This window comes from Ursus americanus, chromosome 9, assembly GCF_024610735.1.
Source record: "Ursus americanus isolate L20-20 chromosome 9, mUrsAme1.1.p, whole genome shotgun sequence".
In the NCBI taxonomy this organism is placed as follows: Eukaryota; Metazoa; Chordata; class Mammalia; order Carnivora; family Ursidae; genus Ursus; species Ursus americanus.
Window position 1 is genome coordinate 76,387,555 of NC_142135.1, and position 17,283 is coordinate 76,404,837.

The 17,283-nt window shown below is 36.0% G+C and overlaps 1 pseudogene; it reads right to left on the minus strand.

Moving 5' to 3' along the window:
- Nucleotides 1-296: 296 nt before the first annotated feature.
- Nucleotides 297-918, minus strand: LOC123786764 (programmed cell death protein 10 pseudogene; annotated as a pseudogene).
- Between the last annotated feature and the right edge of the window lie 16,365 nt (nt 919-17,283).

Below are 17,283 nucleotides of genomic sequence, written 5' to 3' on the forward strand. Positions count from 1 at the left end.
GCCTGCTTCTCCATCTGCCTGCTGCTCCCCCTGTTTGTGCACTCTCTCTTTCTGTCTAATAAATAAATAAAATCTTTAAAAAATGATAATAGTAAAAATAATGCAAAATTTTCAGTGTGAGATTATGATTAAAGTACATTTTACAAAGATGTGGTACAAAAGGGCAATACTCCCATTCTAGATCCTGGATTCCATCTCTTCAGAAAAGATTAATCATTTTTAGAGTCAAACATTAAAATTTACAAATAAAGGCAGCTCAATACTATCACTGAGAAGTATATCTATTAACATAAATTTCAGGCCACAATTTTGAAGATCTGAAGTATTGAATTGGTTTAATGAAGTAGTTAGTAGGAACTTTTGAAAATTTTATTGCTTTGCCACTTTTGGGGGGTATATACATTTTTCAGGGTACCACTGAATTTTTTGAGTTTTTTATAGATTTTTTCTTTTGGTGTTCCAATTCCCTATGGTTCTATTTTGATATTTCCTGAAGACATTATTCACTATACCAAAAAGTTATTTTATTGCACTATATATCCTTGTCTGCAGAAGCATCACTCTGTCATTGATACAAACTGAAATTTTACTGATTATTATTTGTGCCTTTTCATTTAGATCCTGGAAATCTGGCTCTGGTAGCTCAATCTTTTATACTCTTTTATATCATCAGCTGCCATACCAAGAAGGGACTTTGTCAAGTTGACTTCTAGACTTAATTTCTCTAAAATTTTCAAAAATGATGTCTTGCATAAGGCCAGAGTTCTCTTTGTCAACCTAATGAAAGCCACTCGCAGGTGTCTTAGCTTCAGACAAATTTACTTTTTCTAAGCTTACCAGCTTATTACAAAGAATATAACTCAGGAAAAGCCAGATGGAAAAATGTATATGTGGAGGGCAGGAACAGGGAGCTTCCATGCCCTCTCTGTGTACACCACTCTCCCAGTGTTTCAATGTACTTACCAACCCAGAGGTTCTGGTTATCTTTTCCTGGAAGGAGACAGAAAGATAGAAAGAAAGAGAATTAAAGAGATGTAGCTAAAGTTGCACTGAGAAGAAAGCGATAGTCTTTTTTTTTTTTTTTAAGAGAAAGATAAGGGGTGGTGGGGAGAGGGAGAGAGAGAATCTTAGGTGGGCCCCATGCTGGGCATAGAGCCCAATGTGGGGCTCAATCTCACAACCCTAAAATCATGACCAGAACCGAAATTGAGTCAGATGCTTAACTAACTGAGCCATCCAGGCACCCAAGAAATTGAGTCATTTTCTTTTTTAAAGATTTATTTGTTTATGAGAGAGAAAGAGAGAGAGAGAGAATATGAGTGGGAAGGGCAGGTGGAAAGGGAGAAAAAGTCTCAACCAGACTCTGCACTGAGCATGGAACCTGATGGGGGCTTGATCTCATGACCATGAGATCATGACCTGAGCTGAAACCAAGAGTCAGACAATCAACCAACGGTGTCACCCAGGCACCCCAAAATTGATAGTCTTAAAAGTATACTACCATCAAGTGGGGATTAGATGAGAAATGGAAACCTGGTTCAATATTTGACAATTCCATTAGTGTATCTCACCATATTAACAAACGAATTAAGGAAAATTGCATGATCATCTCAACAGATACAGAAGAAAAATTTGAAAAAAATAATATCCATTTGTAATAAAAACTCTCAATACACTAGGATTAGAAGGGAGGTCTCTTACACTGAAAAGATAATCTACAAAAAAAAAAGTACAGATAAAATAATATTCAGTTGTGCAAAGCTGAATACCCCCTCCTAAGATCAGAAATTGGCAATATATGCTCTCAACACTTCTTTCAGCATCATACCTGAATTCCAAGCCAGTGCCATAAAGCAAGACAAAAAATTACAGGTGAAAGATTTAAATAGCACAAATATAACTCTATTCACAAATGACATGATTATCTACATAGAATATCCCATGTAACCCATAAAAAATGTTTCTAAACTTATGAGTTTAACAAGTTGGCCAAATACAAGATAAATACACAAAAACTACTGCAAAAGTAATATACAACTAGAAATCTATTTTAAAGTGTCATTTACAAAAGCACCAAAAATACTTACAAACTATATGCAGGATCTTTATTGTTTAGAGCTGTAAAACACTGTTGAAAGAACCCTAGGACAATTTAAGTAAGTGGAGCACTATATCATATTCATGAATTGAAAAACTAAATATTTTGTGGTTCCATGTTCTCTTCAAATCAATATATTGATTCAATTCAATCTTCATAAAAATCACAGCACCCCCCTTCAGTTACTGAGACATGAAAAAAAAATATGTGGAAATGCGGAAGAAATTAAAACAGTCAAAACAGTTTTGTGAAAGAACAAATTTGCCAAACAATACTGGGTTTCAAGACTCCTCTTAAGGCTACAGTAATCAAGACAGCTTGGTATTTTTAAAGAGATTGACACTTGTATAAGTAAAGCTTCATGGAGAGTCTAAAAAATGATCCAAACAATATATTCAATGAGTTTTTGGCAAAGGTGCAAAGAAAGGCAATTCAATGGAGAAATGGTCCTGGAACATTTGGACATTCATACACACACAAAAAAAATTCGTCCCTAATACTTATTATCATATATATGTGTATATAAATACACACACACAAACATACACATAGTTGAAAATAGATCATAGAACCAAATGCAAAACAGAAAACTATGCAATTTTGTTTAGGAAAAAGACATGAAAATCTATCTGTGATTCTAAGTTATACCAAGAGTTCAGATGTAACACCAAAATCACAGTCCATTAAAAAAGAAAAGTTGATAAACTCTCTTAATCAATTAAAACTTTTGATCTGTGACTGTGTTAAGAAAATGATTAAAAATAAGCCACACATAGGGTGCCTGGGTGGCTCGGTCGGTTGAGCAACCAACTCTTGATTTTGGTTCAGGTCATGATCCCAGGGTCCTGTGGTTGAGCCCTGTGTTAGGCTCCATACTCAGTGAGGAGTCTGCTGGAGATTCTCCCCCTCCCAATCCCTCTGCTCTCGTGTGCACTCTCTCTCTCTCAAATAAATAAATCTTAAAATAAATAAGCCACACACTATGAAAAAAATTTGCAAGTCATATATCTGACAAAGAATGTGTTTCCAACATAGGTAAATAATTCTCTCAAGTCAACAATAAGAAAACAAATAATGCAACCAAAAACAGGGTAAAAGACTTAAGAACATTATAAAGAAATATAACAGGGCAAATAAACACATGAAGGGATGCTCAACATCATTGGTCATTAGGGAAATGCAAATTGAAACCACATTCAGATAGCACTACACAAATAATTATACCAAGTACTGGTGACACTGAGGAGCAAATGAAACATACACACATTACCGAATGAATGAAAATTGGCAGTGTCATGAAATTGAAAATACTTGGTGATTTCCTATAAAGTTAAACAATGATATAACAGAAATATTGCTTCAGTTTGATCAAGAGAAGTAAAAAATTATGTTTACACAAAATCCTCTATTTAATGTTCATAACAGCTAAGTTCATAACTGTCAAAAGTCTGGAAACAATTCATGCATCCTTCAAGTGTTAAATGGAAAAACAAACTGTGGTACATCCATGGAATATTCCCCACCAATGAAAATGAAAACCAATATTGATACATGAAGCAACATGGATGAATATCAAGTGCATTATGCCAAGTGAAAGATACAAGACTCAAAGAGTCTTTACATATGTTCACTAATGTGACATTCTGGGAAATGCAAAATTGTGGATGAACAACAGATCAGTGGTTGCCAGGGGTCATGTGTAGCTGAGGGTTTGACTAAAATGGTAGGTAAGCTTGGTGGAGAGTTTTGGGGTGATGAAACCACTTGGTATATTGACTGTGTGTGTCTGGATTCTTTCTAATATATATTTCGTTTGTTTTTAAAGTTTGCCTTTTATTCAAAAATTTAAATTTATTGGCAAAAAGTTGTTTTAATATCCAGTCATTTCCCCTTTAATACAGTAGTAGTTATAGCATCATTTCCTTGATATTGGTAACAGGCGCCTTCCCTCTTGGTTTCACTTTCAAAGACCCAATTCCTGACTTTGTTAACTTTCTGCACTGGGTGTTAGGGTTTTTTTCTGTTTATTATATATTTATGTTTTATTTAGAAATAATTTATATGCACTGAAATTCATAGATCTTAACTATACACTAATGAAATTTGTCAGATGAATATACAAGTTCCCACATCCTAATCAAAATATAAAATATTTTATTACCTCCAGAAATATCCTCATGTCCTATCACAAATTATGTCACCTCTCAGACACAGTCACTATTCTGATTTCAGTCACTTTGGTGAAATCTTGCCCAGTTTTGAATTTAATATAAATGGAATTATACAACATGTTCTCTTTTTTATGTCTATATTATTTTGATCACTCATGCCTCTGATATTCATACATGTTGTGTCATATATTCACATTAATATTTTTATTGTTGAGTGATATTATATTGTGTGAATATACAATCACATGCTCATCCATTCACCTGTCTATGGGAATTTCAGTTGCTTTTAGTTTTTGGCTATTATAATTACAGTCTCTATGTCGTTCTTGAAGAAAGGTCCCCCCTCCCTTTACTAAATACAAGTAGCAGAAATGTGGGCAATATGCAAATGTGTATTTGGATTTATAAGAATGTGCCAAGCTGTTTCTGAAGTGGATGTAATATTTTAGACTATCATTAACATTGTATGAAAATACCTGTTCCATAGCCTAGCTAATATACAGTATTGTAGGTCCTTTTAATGTTAAATTCTTTAATGGGTATGAAGTCATATGTGTGCTTTTAATTTATATTAGCCAGATAACTAATGATGTTGGGCTATTTCATGTACTTATTGATCATTTTCTTATATTCTTTGTGAAGATTTGTTCAATCTATTGCCCATATTTAAGTGATTTATCTATTGTTGTTTTGTAACAATTTTTTGTGTGAATATTCATTGATTGAGAAAATTCTTCTTTGGACTTATAAAATAACATAAAAAATCCCCTCTTCTTTTTTTCAGAGTTTATAAAAATTTGATATTATTTTATGTAAATTCTTGGTAGAATTTAGAAGTGAAGATATTTGACCACAAATTTTAATTACAAATTCAATTTCTTTTATGGATTTTTTTTAATGTTATCACCTGTCAGTTTTGTTTTTTTATTTTGTCATGTGTTGGTTTCAGTAAGTTGTGTCTTTCAAGGTACATGTCCATGTCAGTTAAGCTGTAGGATATTGACAAAATTTTCAAACAATTCCCTTCTTATTTTTTAATGTCTGTAAGATCTTTCATGAAATTCTCTCCTTCATTTCTGGTATTCTTCACTTATGTTTCCCTTCTATTTTTTTTTTTTTTTTGGTGATTTGTCTTGGTTATGGGATTTTATAATTTGTAATTTTTTTCATGTAACTTACTTTTAACTTTATTGATTTTTTCCTGTTATTTGGCTGTATTTTATGTCACTGACATTTGTTATTATCTTATTACTTACTTTAAATTTAATTTGATCTTTACTTTTAAACTAGCTTAATAAGTTAGAAGGTTAAATATCTAATTTAAAATCATCCTTAAAAAATAAAAACGTTTATTTTTCTAATATAAATATCAACATCCTTAAGTTTCCCTCTGATGTTTACTTTAGTTATATTCCATAATTTTTATAAAATCAATTTATTTTTATTTTTTTATTATGATATGTTGGTCACCATACAGTGCATCATTAGTTTTTGATGTAGTGTTCCATGATTCATTGTTTGTGTGTAACACCCATTGTTCCATTCAATATGTGCCCTCCTTAACACCCTTCGCTGGGCTAGCCCATCTCCCCACCCCCTGCCCTCTAAAATCCTCAGTTTGTTTCCCAGAGTCCATAGTCTCTTGTGGTTCATCTCTCCCTCTGGTTACCCTCCTTCATTTTTCCCTTCCTTCTCCTTACAATCTCCCTGTTATTCCTTATGTTCCACAAATGAATGAAACCATATAATTGTCTTTCTCTGCTTGACTTACTTCACTTAGCATAATTTTTAAAGCAGTTTTAAGTGTACAGAAAAACTGATTGGAAAATTCAGAGAGTTCCCATGTACCTTCCTTCCTAACCACGTACATGGTTTCCACTCTTATTTATATCTCGTATTAGTGTGGTACATTTGCTGCAAATGATGAACCACTATTGACATAATATTATTAACTAAAGTCCATAGTTTATATTAGTTTATATCATATTCTTTGTGTCGTACATTCTATGGTTTTTGGAATATGAATAATGGTATATGTCCATTTGTACCATACAGATTAGTTTCACTGCCCTAAAAATCCCCTGTACTCCACTGAGTCCCCTTCCTTCCTCATCCCAAGCCCCTGGCAACCACTGATTTTTTGCTATCTCCATAGCTTAGCCTTTTCTGAAAGGTCATATTGTCGGAATCATACAGTATGTAGCCTTTTCAGAGTAGCTGCTTTCACTTAGTAATATGTTTTTAAAGTTCCTCCATGTTTTCCTGTGATTTAATAGCTCATTTTTTGTTTGGCTTTAAAAATTTTTATTTTAATTCCAATTAGTTAACATACAGTGTATGTTGGTCTCAGGCATACAATATAGTGATTCAACACTTCCATACAACACCCGGTGCTCATCCTTAATCCCTATCACCTATTTAACCCATCTCCCACCCACCTTCCTTCCGGGAATCATCAGTTTGTCCTCTGTAGTTAAGAGTCTGTTTCTTGGTTTGCCTCTCTCTCTCTTTTCCCCCCTTTTATTTGTTTATTTTGTCTCTTAAATTCCACATATGAGAGAAATCATATCTTACTTGTCTTTCTCTGACTGACTTATTTTGCTTAGCATAATACTCTCTAGCTCTATACACATTGTTGCAAAAGGCAAGATTTCATTCTTTTTGATGGCAGAGTAATATTCAATTGTAGATATATACACTACATCTCTTTATCCTTTCATCAGTCGATGGACACGTGGGCTGTTTCCATAGAATAATATTCCCTTGTAGGAATGCACCACAGTTTCATTTATTCACCTACTGAAAGATACCTTGGTTGCTTCCAACTCTGACAATTATGAATAAAGCTTCTGTAAGCTTTTATGTGCAGCTTTTGTGTGGACCCATTTTATTTGGGTAAATACGAAGGAACACTCTTGATGGATCATATGGTAAAAATACATTTAATTTTTTACAAGAAACAGTCAAACAGTCTTCCAAAATGTCTGTTCCATTTGCATTCCCACCAACAATGAATGAGAGTTTCTGTTGCTTCACAGCCTCACCAGGATTTCATGTTGTCAGTATTTTGAATTTTAGCAACTTTATAGGTAGGTAGTGGGCATCCTGTTTTTGTTTTGTCAATTATCTAATGGCATATGCTGTTGAGCATGTTTTCATATTTGTATTTTCCAACAGTATAGTTTCTTTGCTCAGATCTTTTACATATTTTAATATATATTTTTTCATATTGTTGAGTCTTAAGAGTCTGTGTATTTTAGGGGCACCTGGGTGGCTCAGTTGGTTAAGCACCTGCCTTTGGCTTGGGTCATGATCCCAGGGTCCTGGGATCAAGCCTCATGTCAGGCTCACTGCTCAACTGGGAGCCTGCTTCTCCTTTTCCTCCCTGTTCATATTCTCTCTTGCTATCTCTGTCTCTCTCCCTCTCTCTCAAATAAATAAAGTCTCAAAAAATAAAATTTCTTTGTGTATTTTGGATACCAGTCCATTATCAGCTATGTTTCTTTGCAAATCATTCTCCCTGTATGTGACTTTTCTTTTCATTCTCCTAAACATGTTTCTCACAGAGCAGATTTGTTCATAATTTGTTTGAAGTCCAACTTATCAATTTTTCCTTCCATGGGTCATGCCTTGATGTTGTAAAACTATTTCCAAACCCAAGATTACCTAGAGTTTCTTCCATGTAATCCTCTAGGAATTTTATTATTTTCTATTTTCCATTTATGTTTATAATCCATTTTTAGTTAATTTTTGTGAGAGATGGAAGATTTGTGTCTAGAGTAATTTTTGTTGTTGTTGTTGCATGTAGAGGTCCAGTTGTTGTAACACCATTTATTGAAAAACTATCCTTTCTCCACTGAATTTCCTTTGTTCTTTTTTCTGTAAGAGTCTGTTTCTGTATTTCTATTCTGTTCATTGATCTATTGTCTTGTTCTATAATTTTAATGTTTTGTTTCATCATTCTGTTTGAATATTTCTAAATGTTCTTATCAATATTTTCTTGACTCATGAATTAAACAGAAATGTGTTGCTTGATTTCTACATATTTTAGATTTTTCTAGATATTTTCTTTTTGTTATATAACTTAATTCTACCCTGGAAGGTGAACATACTCTGTATAATTTTATTTAACTTTAATGATATAATGTATTATAGCCCATATGTGATCTAGCTTTGTTAGGAAGTTATGTGTCCTTGAAAAGTATGTGAATTCTGCATTTGGTGTAGTTCTCTATAAAAATAGAAACATTGGATAATAATATTGTAGAAAATTACACATTTTAATAACCTTTGTCTACTTTTTTAAAATCTACAACTCTTTTATTTATTTTTTATTTTTTTAATCTTTGAGACTTTATTGAACTGCTAAAGTACATCATTAGTTTTTGATGTAGTGCTCCATGATTCATTGCTTGCGTATAACATGCATTACGTGCCTTCCTTAATACCCATCACTAGGCTAGCCCATCCCCCAACCCCTCCCTCTAAAACCCTCGGTTTGTTTCCCAGATTCCAGAGTTTTACATGGCTCATTTCCCATTCTGTTACCCCCCCCTTCATTATTCCCTTCCTTCTCCTATCAATCTCCCTGCTATTCCTTATGTTCCAAAAATGAGTGAAATCATAGTATATATGGACCACATCTTCTTTATCCATTCGTCTGTTAAAGGGCATCTCAGCTCCTTCCACAGTTAGGCTGTTGTGGACAATGCTGCTATGAACATTGGGGTGCATATGGCCCTTCTCTTCACTACATCTGAATCTTGGGGTAAACACCCAGTAGTGCAATTGCTGGTTCACCAGGGTAGTTCTATTTTTAACTTTTTGAGGGAGCTCCATACTGCTTTCCAAAGTGGCTGTACCAACTTACATTCCCGCCAACAGTGTAAGAGGGTTCCCCTTGCTCCACATCCTCTCCAACCTTTGTAGTTCCTTGTCTTGTCAATTTTGCCTTTCTAACTGGCGTAAGGTGGTATCTCAATGTGGTTTTGATTTGAATTTCCCTGATGGCTAATGATGTTCAACATTTTTTCATGTGTCTGTTAGCCATTTGTCTGTCTTCATTGGAAATGTGCCTGTTCATATCTTTTGCCCATTTTTTTATTTGATTTTTTGTTTCTTGGGTCTTGAGTTTGAGAAGTTCTTTATAGATCTTGGATACCAGCTTTTTATCTGTGTGTCATTTGTAAATATCTTCTCCCATTCCGTGGGTTGCCTCTTTGTTTTGTTGACTGTTTCCTATGCTGTGCAGAAGCTTTTTATCTTGATGAAGTCCCAAAAGTTCATTTTAGCTTTTGTTTCCCTTGCCTTTAGAGAAATGTCATGAAAGAAGTTGCTGTGACTAATGTCGAAGAGCCTATGTTCTCCTCTTTGATTTTGATGGATTCTTGTCTCACATTGAGGTCTTTCATCAATTTGGAGATTATCTTTGTGTATGGTGTGAGAGAGTGGTCAAGTTTCATTCTTTTGCATATAGCTGTCCAATTTTCCCAGCACCATTTATTGAACAGACTGTCTTTTTTTTTCCACTGGATGTTTTTTCCTGCTTTATCAAAGATTAGTTGACCATAGAGTTGAGGGTCCATTTCTAGAGTCTGTATTCTGTTCCATTGGTCTATGTGTCTGTTTTTGTGCCAGTACCATGCTGTCTTGGTGATCACAGCTTTGTAGTATAGCTTGAAATCAGGCAACGTGATGCCACCAGCTTTATTTTTTATTTTTCAACATTTCCTTGGCTATCTGGGGTCTTTTTTGGTTCCACACAAATTTTAGGTTGTTTGTTCCAGGGCTTTGAAAAATGTCATTGGTATTTTGATCGGGATGGTATTGAATGTGTAGATTGCTCTGGGTAGCATAGACATTTTAACTATGTTTATTCTTCCGGTCCATGAGCATGGAATGTTTTTCCATTTTTTTGGGTCTTCTTCAATGTCTTTCATCAGCATTCTAAAGTTTCTACAGTATAGATCATTCACCTCTCTTGTTAAGTTTATTCTGAGATATCTTATGGCTTTTAGTGCTATGGTAAATGGAATCAATTCCCTAATTTCTCTTTCTTCAGTCTCATTGTTCATGTATAGAAATGCAACTGATTTCTGTTCATTGATTTTGCATCCTGCCACATTACTGAATGGCTGTATGAGTTCTAGTATTTTGGGGGTAGAGTCTTTTGGGTTTTCCATATAAAGTGTCATGTGATCTGCGAAGAGAGAGAGTTTGACTTCTTCTTTGCCAATTTGAATACATTTTATTCTTTTTTGCTGTCTGATTGCTGTTGCTAGGACTTCTAGTACTATGTTGAACAATAATGGTGAGAGTGGGCATCCTTGTCGTGTTCCTGGTCTTAAAGGAAAGGCTCTCAGCTTTTCCCCAATTAGAGTGATATTCGCTGTAGGCTTTTCATAGATGGTTTTTTTGAAATTGAGGAATGTACCCTCTATCCCTACACTCTGAAGGGTTTTAATCAGGAAACGATGCTGTATTTTGTCAAATGCTTTTTCTGCATCAATTGAGAGGATCATATCATTCTTGTCTCTTTTTTTATTAATGTGTTCTATCACACTGAGTGATTTGTGAATGTTGAACCACCCTTGCATTCCAGGGATTAATCCCAATTGGTCCTGATGGATAATCCTTTTAATGTGTTGTTGGATCCTATTAGCTAGGATCTTGTTGAGAATTTTGGCATCCATATTCATCAGAAATATTGGTCTGTAATTCTCCTTTTTGATGGGGTCTTTGCCTGGTTTTGGGATCAAGGTAATATTGGCCTCATAGAATGAGTTTGGTAGTTTTCCTTCTGTTTCTAATTTTTGAAACAGTTTCGGGAGGATAGGTATTTCTTCTTTGAATGTTTGGTAGAATTCCCCACGGAATCCATCAGGCCCTGGACTCTTGTTTTTTGGGAGGTTCTTGATCACTACTTCAATCTCTTCACAATTAATCTTTCTGTTTAGGTAATCAATTTCTTCCTGTTTCAGTCTTGGTAGTTTATAGGTTTCCAGGAAGGCATCCATTTCTTCCAGGTTGTTTTATTTATTGGTATATAGTTGTCGATAATAGTTTCTAATGATTGTTTCTATTTCCTTGGTGTTAGTCGTGATCTCTCCCCTTTCATTCATAATTTTATTAATTTGGGTCCTTTCTCTATTCTTTTGAATAAGTCTGGGCAGTGGCTTATCGATCTTATTAATTCTTTCAAAGAACCAGCTTCTAGTTTTGTTGATCTGCTGTAGAGTATTACTGGTTTCTACTTCATTGATCTCTGCTCTAATCTTAATCAATTGTCTTCTTGTGTGTGGTTTAGACCTGTTCTTCTGTTCCATCTTCAGCTTCTTTTTTTTTTTTTTTTTAAGATTTTATTTATTTATTCGACAGAGATAGAGACAGCCAGCGAGAGAGGGAACACAAGCAGGGGGAGTGGGAGAGGAAGAAGCAGGCTCACAGCAGAGGAGCCTGATGTGGGGCTCGATCCCACAACGCCGGGATCACGCCCCGAGCCGAAGGCAGACGCTCAACCGCTGCGCCACCCAGGTGCCCCCCATCTTCAGCTTCTTAAGGTGAGAATATAAGGACTACATTTTAGATTTTTTTCTATTCCTTTGAATGAGGCTTGGATGGCTATGTATTTTCCCCTTCAGACCGCCTTTGCAATGTCCCATAGGTTTTGGACTGATGTATTTTCAATCTGATTCATTTCCACAAATTGCTTAAGTTCTTCTTTAATTTCCTTGTTTACCCAATCATTCTCAAGCAGGATGGTTCTTTGTTTCCAAGTGTTTGAGTTTCTTCCAAATTTTTCCTTATGATTGAGCTCCAGTTTCAAAGCATTATATGTCTGAGAATATGCAGGGAATAATCTTAGTCCTTTGGTATCAGTTGAGACCTGTTTTGTGACCCATGTATGGTCTAGTCTGGAGAAAGTTCCATGTGCATTAGAAAATAATGAGTATTCTGTTGTTCTAGGGTGTAGTGTTCTGTATATATCTATGAGGTCCGTCTGGTCCAGTGTGTCATTCAAAGCTCTTGTTTCTTTGTTGATTTTCTGCTTAGGTGATCTGTCTATTGCTGAGAGTGGAGTGTTCTGTTTCCCTGCTATTAACATATTATTATCTATATGTCTCTTTATTCTGATTAAGAGTTGGCTTGCATATCTGGCTGCTCCCCTGTTGGGGGCATAGATATATTAATTGTTAGATCCTCTTGTTGGATACATCCTTTAAGAATAATATAGTGTACTTCTATTCTCTAACTACAGTCTTTAGCTTAAAATCTAATCTATCTGATATAAGAATTGTTACCCCAGCTTTCTTTTGAGGTCTGTTGACATGAAAAATGGTTTCCCATCCCTTCACCTTCAGTCTGGATGTACCTTTAGGTTCAAAATGAGTCTCTTGTAGACAGCATATGGATGGGTCATGTCTTTTTATCCAATCTGCAACCCTGTGGCATTTTATGGGAGCATTTAGGCCATTCACATTGAGTGTGATTATTGAAAGATATTATTTTAATGTTGTCATGTTGCCTGTGAAGTCCTTGTTTCTATAGATTGTCTCTGTAAATTTCTGTTCTGTATCACTCTTGGGGTCTTTTTACTTTTATAGAACCCCCTTAATATATTATTTCTTGTAGGGCTGGCTTGGTGGTCACATATTCTTTCAGTTTCTGCCAGTTGGAAGCTCCTTGTCTCTTCATCCATTCTGAATGACAGCCTTGTTGGATAAAGTATCCTTGGCTGCATGTTCTTCTCACTTAGTGCTCTGAATATGTCTTGCCAGCTTTTTCTGGCTTGCCAGGTCTCTGTAGACAGGTTTGACATTATTCTCATGTTCCTCCCTCTATACATGAGGAATCTCTTCCCCCTCACTGCTTTCAAGATTATTTCCTTGGATCTAAGATTTGTGAATTGTACCATTATATGTTGTGGTATTGGTCTGTTTTCATTGATCTTGGGAGGGGTCCTCTCTATCTCTTGGACACGAATGCTTATTTCCTTCACCAGATTAGGGAAGTTCTCAGCTGCAATTTGTTCAAATATCTCTTCTAGACCTCTTTCTTCCTCCACTCCCTCGGGGATGCCAATGATTCTGACATTGGAACATTTCATTGAGTCAGTAATCTCCCTTTGCCTTTTTTCTTGAAAGTAGAGTTTTTTTAGCCAGGTTTCTTCTCTTTTCTTCTTTTCTATCATCTCATTTTCTAACTCGCTAATTCATTCTTCTTCCTTGTTTACCCTGGCCATCAGAGCATCCAGTTTAGCCTGTATTTGATTCATAGCATTCTTAATTTCTGACAGATTCATTCTCATTTCAGCCCTTAGAGAGTCTATATTTTCGTTAAATATTTTTTTCAAGCCTACGCATCATCTTGACAATTGTTACTCTGAAATCCATTCTAACAATTTGGTTATATCCATATCCATTAATTCTGTGGCAGAGGCTAGTCTCTGTTTCTTTCCTTTGTTGGGGTTCCTCCTCCTTGTCATTCTGACGAGGTGCAGTTGCAGGGATATACAAAGCCCAATTTATTGACCAGGGCCCAAGCAAGATGCACTAGCTTTATAGGGACCTTAGGGAGGTGGGCTTCTTGTTCTTTCAGCCTACCTTCCCGGGGAGGGGCTTGCTGCGCTGATGCTCAGGCAACCTTGTTTGGGCAGAGTTGCCCTGTCCCCTGTGGGTGGGGGATGGGCACAGTGAGAACCAGTTTCTCTGGGCTTTTGTTCTCTGGTGGCTTTCCCTGGTGGCTTTCTGTGACTCTTTTGACAGTCAGAGAAGCAATGACTGTATTCAATCCTTTCTCTCAGAACAGAGAGATCACAGTCTGCTCTTCACTGAGCTTTCCAGGCCACTCTAACTCCATTTCTGTTGGTGCTGCTAAAAATCCACAGTTGTTGGGTTGTGCACCCCACAGACACTCTCTCAGTCCTTGCTCTCAGGGCTGGCACGTCTCTGCCCTTTGTGCTCCTAAAACCGCCAGCCACCCCCAGTTCTTGCACATGCTGCAGAGCTCCCAGTTTCAGTCTGGTTTCCCTGCAGCTACCAGTCTGTGAGTCTGGCCCACTCCCCAGTGCAGGAGACTTCTGCTTCCCAGCAGCTGAGCGTGGTGGCTCCCTCTCCCTTCTGTTTATCTTCTGATATCTGAGTGCAGACTCTCGGCTCATACTTCCACACCCAGCACCATACTTCATACTTCCAATGTTCATTTGTAGAGATACAGATGTATCTTCCTACGTCTCAGGCTGATTTTGTGGGTGTTCAGGATGGTCTGGTAGATATCCAGCTGGATTCAGGGGAGTGGCTGAAATAGGGTCCCTACTCCTCTGCCATCTTTTTTCCTCCCCCCGTCTACTTGCTTTATCTATTTCTGAGAGAAGAGTGAAAATATTCAGAACTATAATTTTTGATTTGTCTATATTTCTCTTCTGTACACTTGGGTTTTGCTTCATAAATCTTTATTTTTTAATGGTTGCCTACACCATTAAGATTATGTCTATTTGATGTGCTGGTCCTTTTGTAATTATGAAATAACCCTTTTTCACAGGTAATATACCTTTTCTTGTCAGTTTCATATATAGACATTTGTTTTCTTAAGATTAATAATGTATAATATTTTACCATTCCTTTATTTTCTATAACTTTTTAATAAAATAGACTTTATTTTTTTAGAGTAGTTCTAGGTTCACAGAAAAATTGAGAGGAAAATACAGAGATTTCCCATATGTCCCTTTACCACACATACACAGGCCCCCCAGGATCAGTATCCTTCATCAGGGTGGTACATTTCCTACAACTTATGAACCTACATAAACCTAAAGACCATAATTTACAATGGGGTTCACTTTCAGTGTTCCACATTTTGTAGATTTACAACTGTACAATAACATATTCACCATTATCGTGTCATACAGATTAGAGTCTCTGCCCTAAAAATCCTCTATGCTCTACCTATTCACCTCTCTCTCCACATCTAATTTCTGGCAACTGCTGATGTTTTTAATGTTTCCATAGTTTTGCCTTTTTCAAAATGTTATATTGTTAGGCTCAAGATTGGCATCTTTTACTTGGTATTATGCTTTTAATTTTCCTCTACTTATTTTCATGATTTTATTTATTTTGTGTGTGTGCTGAATTTATTTATTTATTTTTATTGTCTGGAGGTACTACAGTTTATTTATTTATTTGATTACTAGAAAACATCACAATTTTTTCCAAATGTTGGTAATTATGAATGAAACTTTTTTTTAAAGATTTTATTCATTCATTTGAGAGAAAGTGCACAAGCCAGAGAACAGAAGCAGAGGACCAGCAGAGGGAGAGGGAGAAGCAGGGTCCCCGCTGAGCAGGGAGCCCAATGCAGGGACTTGATCCTATGACCCCAGCATCATGACCTGAGCTGAAAGCGGCTGCTTAACAGACTGAGCCACCCAGGCACCCCTATGAATGAAACTATTATAAACATCTGTGTACAGGTTTTTGTGTTAATGTTAAGTTTTTAACTTGTAGCTAAATACCAAGTTTCTTTAACTTTTTTATTTTGGAATAATCATAGTTTCACCAGAACTTAGGGAAAAAAATATATGGATAGATTCAATGTGCTCTTTACCTAGTTTCCCATTGTAATACCCTACATAAGTATTGTATAAAACAAAACCAAAAATTGACATTGGCACAATCAAAGAGCTTATTCAGATTTCACCAACTTCTCATACAATCTATAACTTTTGAGACTGACTTTTTTCACTCAGCTAATTATTTTGAATTCATCCAAATTGTAATCATGATGGAATAAAATTACCACACAGTGGCTCATCTAAGGAAGAGCTAAGGACATATATTCAATAAATCAGTCTCATACTCCACACACACAAAAATACCTTAAATAGGATGATGTGGTGGTTAGTTTTATGTGTCAACTTGGTGGGGCCATGGTGCCCAGATATGTGGTCATATATTATTCTGATGTTTTTGTGAAGGTGTTTTTGATAAGTTTAGCATTTAAATGCAAAGACTTAGAGTAAGGCAGATTACCCTCTATAATGTGGGTGGTCCTCATCCAATCAGTGGAAGGCTTAAATAGAACAAAGCCTGACTTTCTCTGAAGCAGAGGGAAATCTAAGTAAGAGTGGAGTATCTTTGGGACTCAGATTACAACTCTTCCTGGGTCTTCTGCCTGTTGGCCCCCCTACATATTCTGAACTTGTCAACCTCCACAATCTCATGAATTAATTACTTAAAATCTCTCTCTCTCTCTCTCTCTCTCTCTCTCTCTATATATATATATATATATAAACATCTTGTTCATTCTGTTTTCCCAGAGAACACTGACTAATAGATTTTCTAAAAGCCTAGTTCTCCCATAAATTTCAAAAACCCTGTGTTTTGAGCAGATTCCTTCATTTCCTCAGAATTCAGAGAAATTCAGAAAATTTCTGGCATTGCTTGTAAAATTTTGGTCATGGTAGAAGACAAGTTATTTGAATGCCTCAAAGCCTTCCAATCACTGTCACTGACAGAACGTATAAGAAATGATAATATGCATTAGGATAAGGCTAATGTGGCTTCGGGTGGTTGGACTGTCAGTAGGATGTCTCTAATTACCTTGAGTCTGCACAATTATTGTAAAACTGAGGTCCTTAATGGCCAAGAAAAGCAGATAATCATTAACAATACATCCTCATGCCCATCACCACAGTAGGGAAGCATGTTCAAGCAAATGATGGCAAGAGTCTTAACAAAAAAGACACAGTTCAGAGTAGGTCAATAAGTGGAGTTCCTTGGAGTGTGCTAAATTATAAGCTTGCTGAGGGGTGTGTTGGCCTTGTACCCTATTGAAGAGATTTTATTCAAGGATGGATGGATAGTGCTAAAAGTTAACCAGAATTACAAGAATTCCACTCTAAGATGGCTCTTTTTATCATGGCAGAGCATGAATCTGTACTGTATTTATAGTCAGCTGTTGTGGCCAATTTCAGTTTCCCATTTGAGTGACAGAGAAATGAGTGAAACACATAGTTTA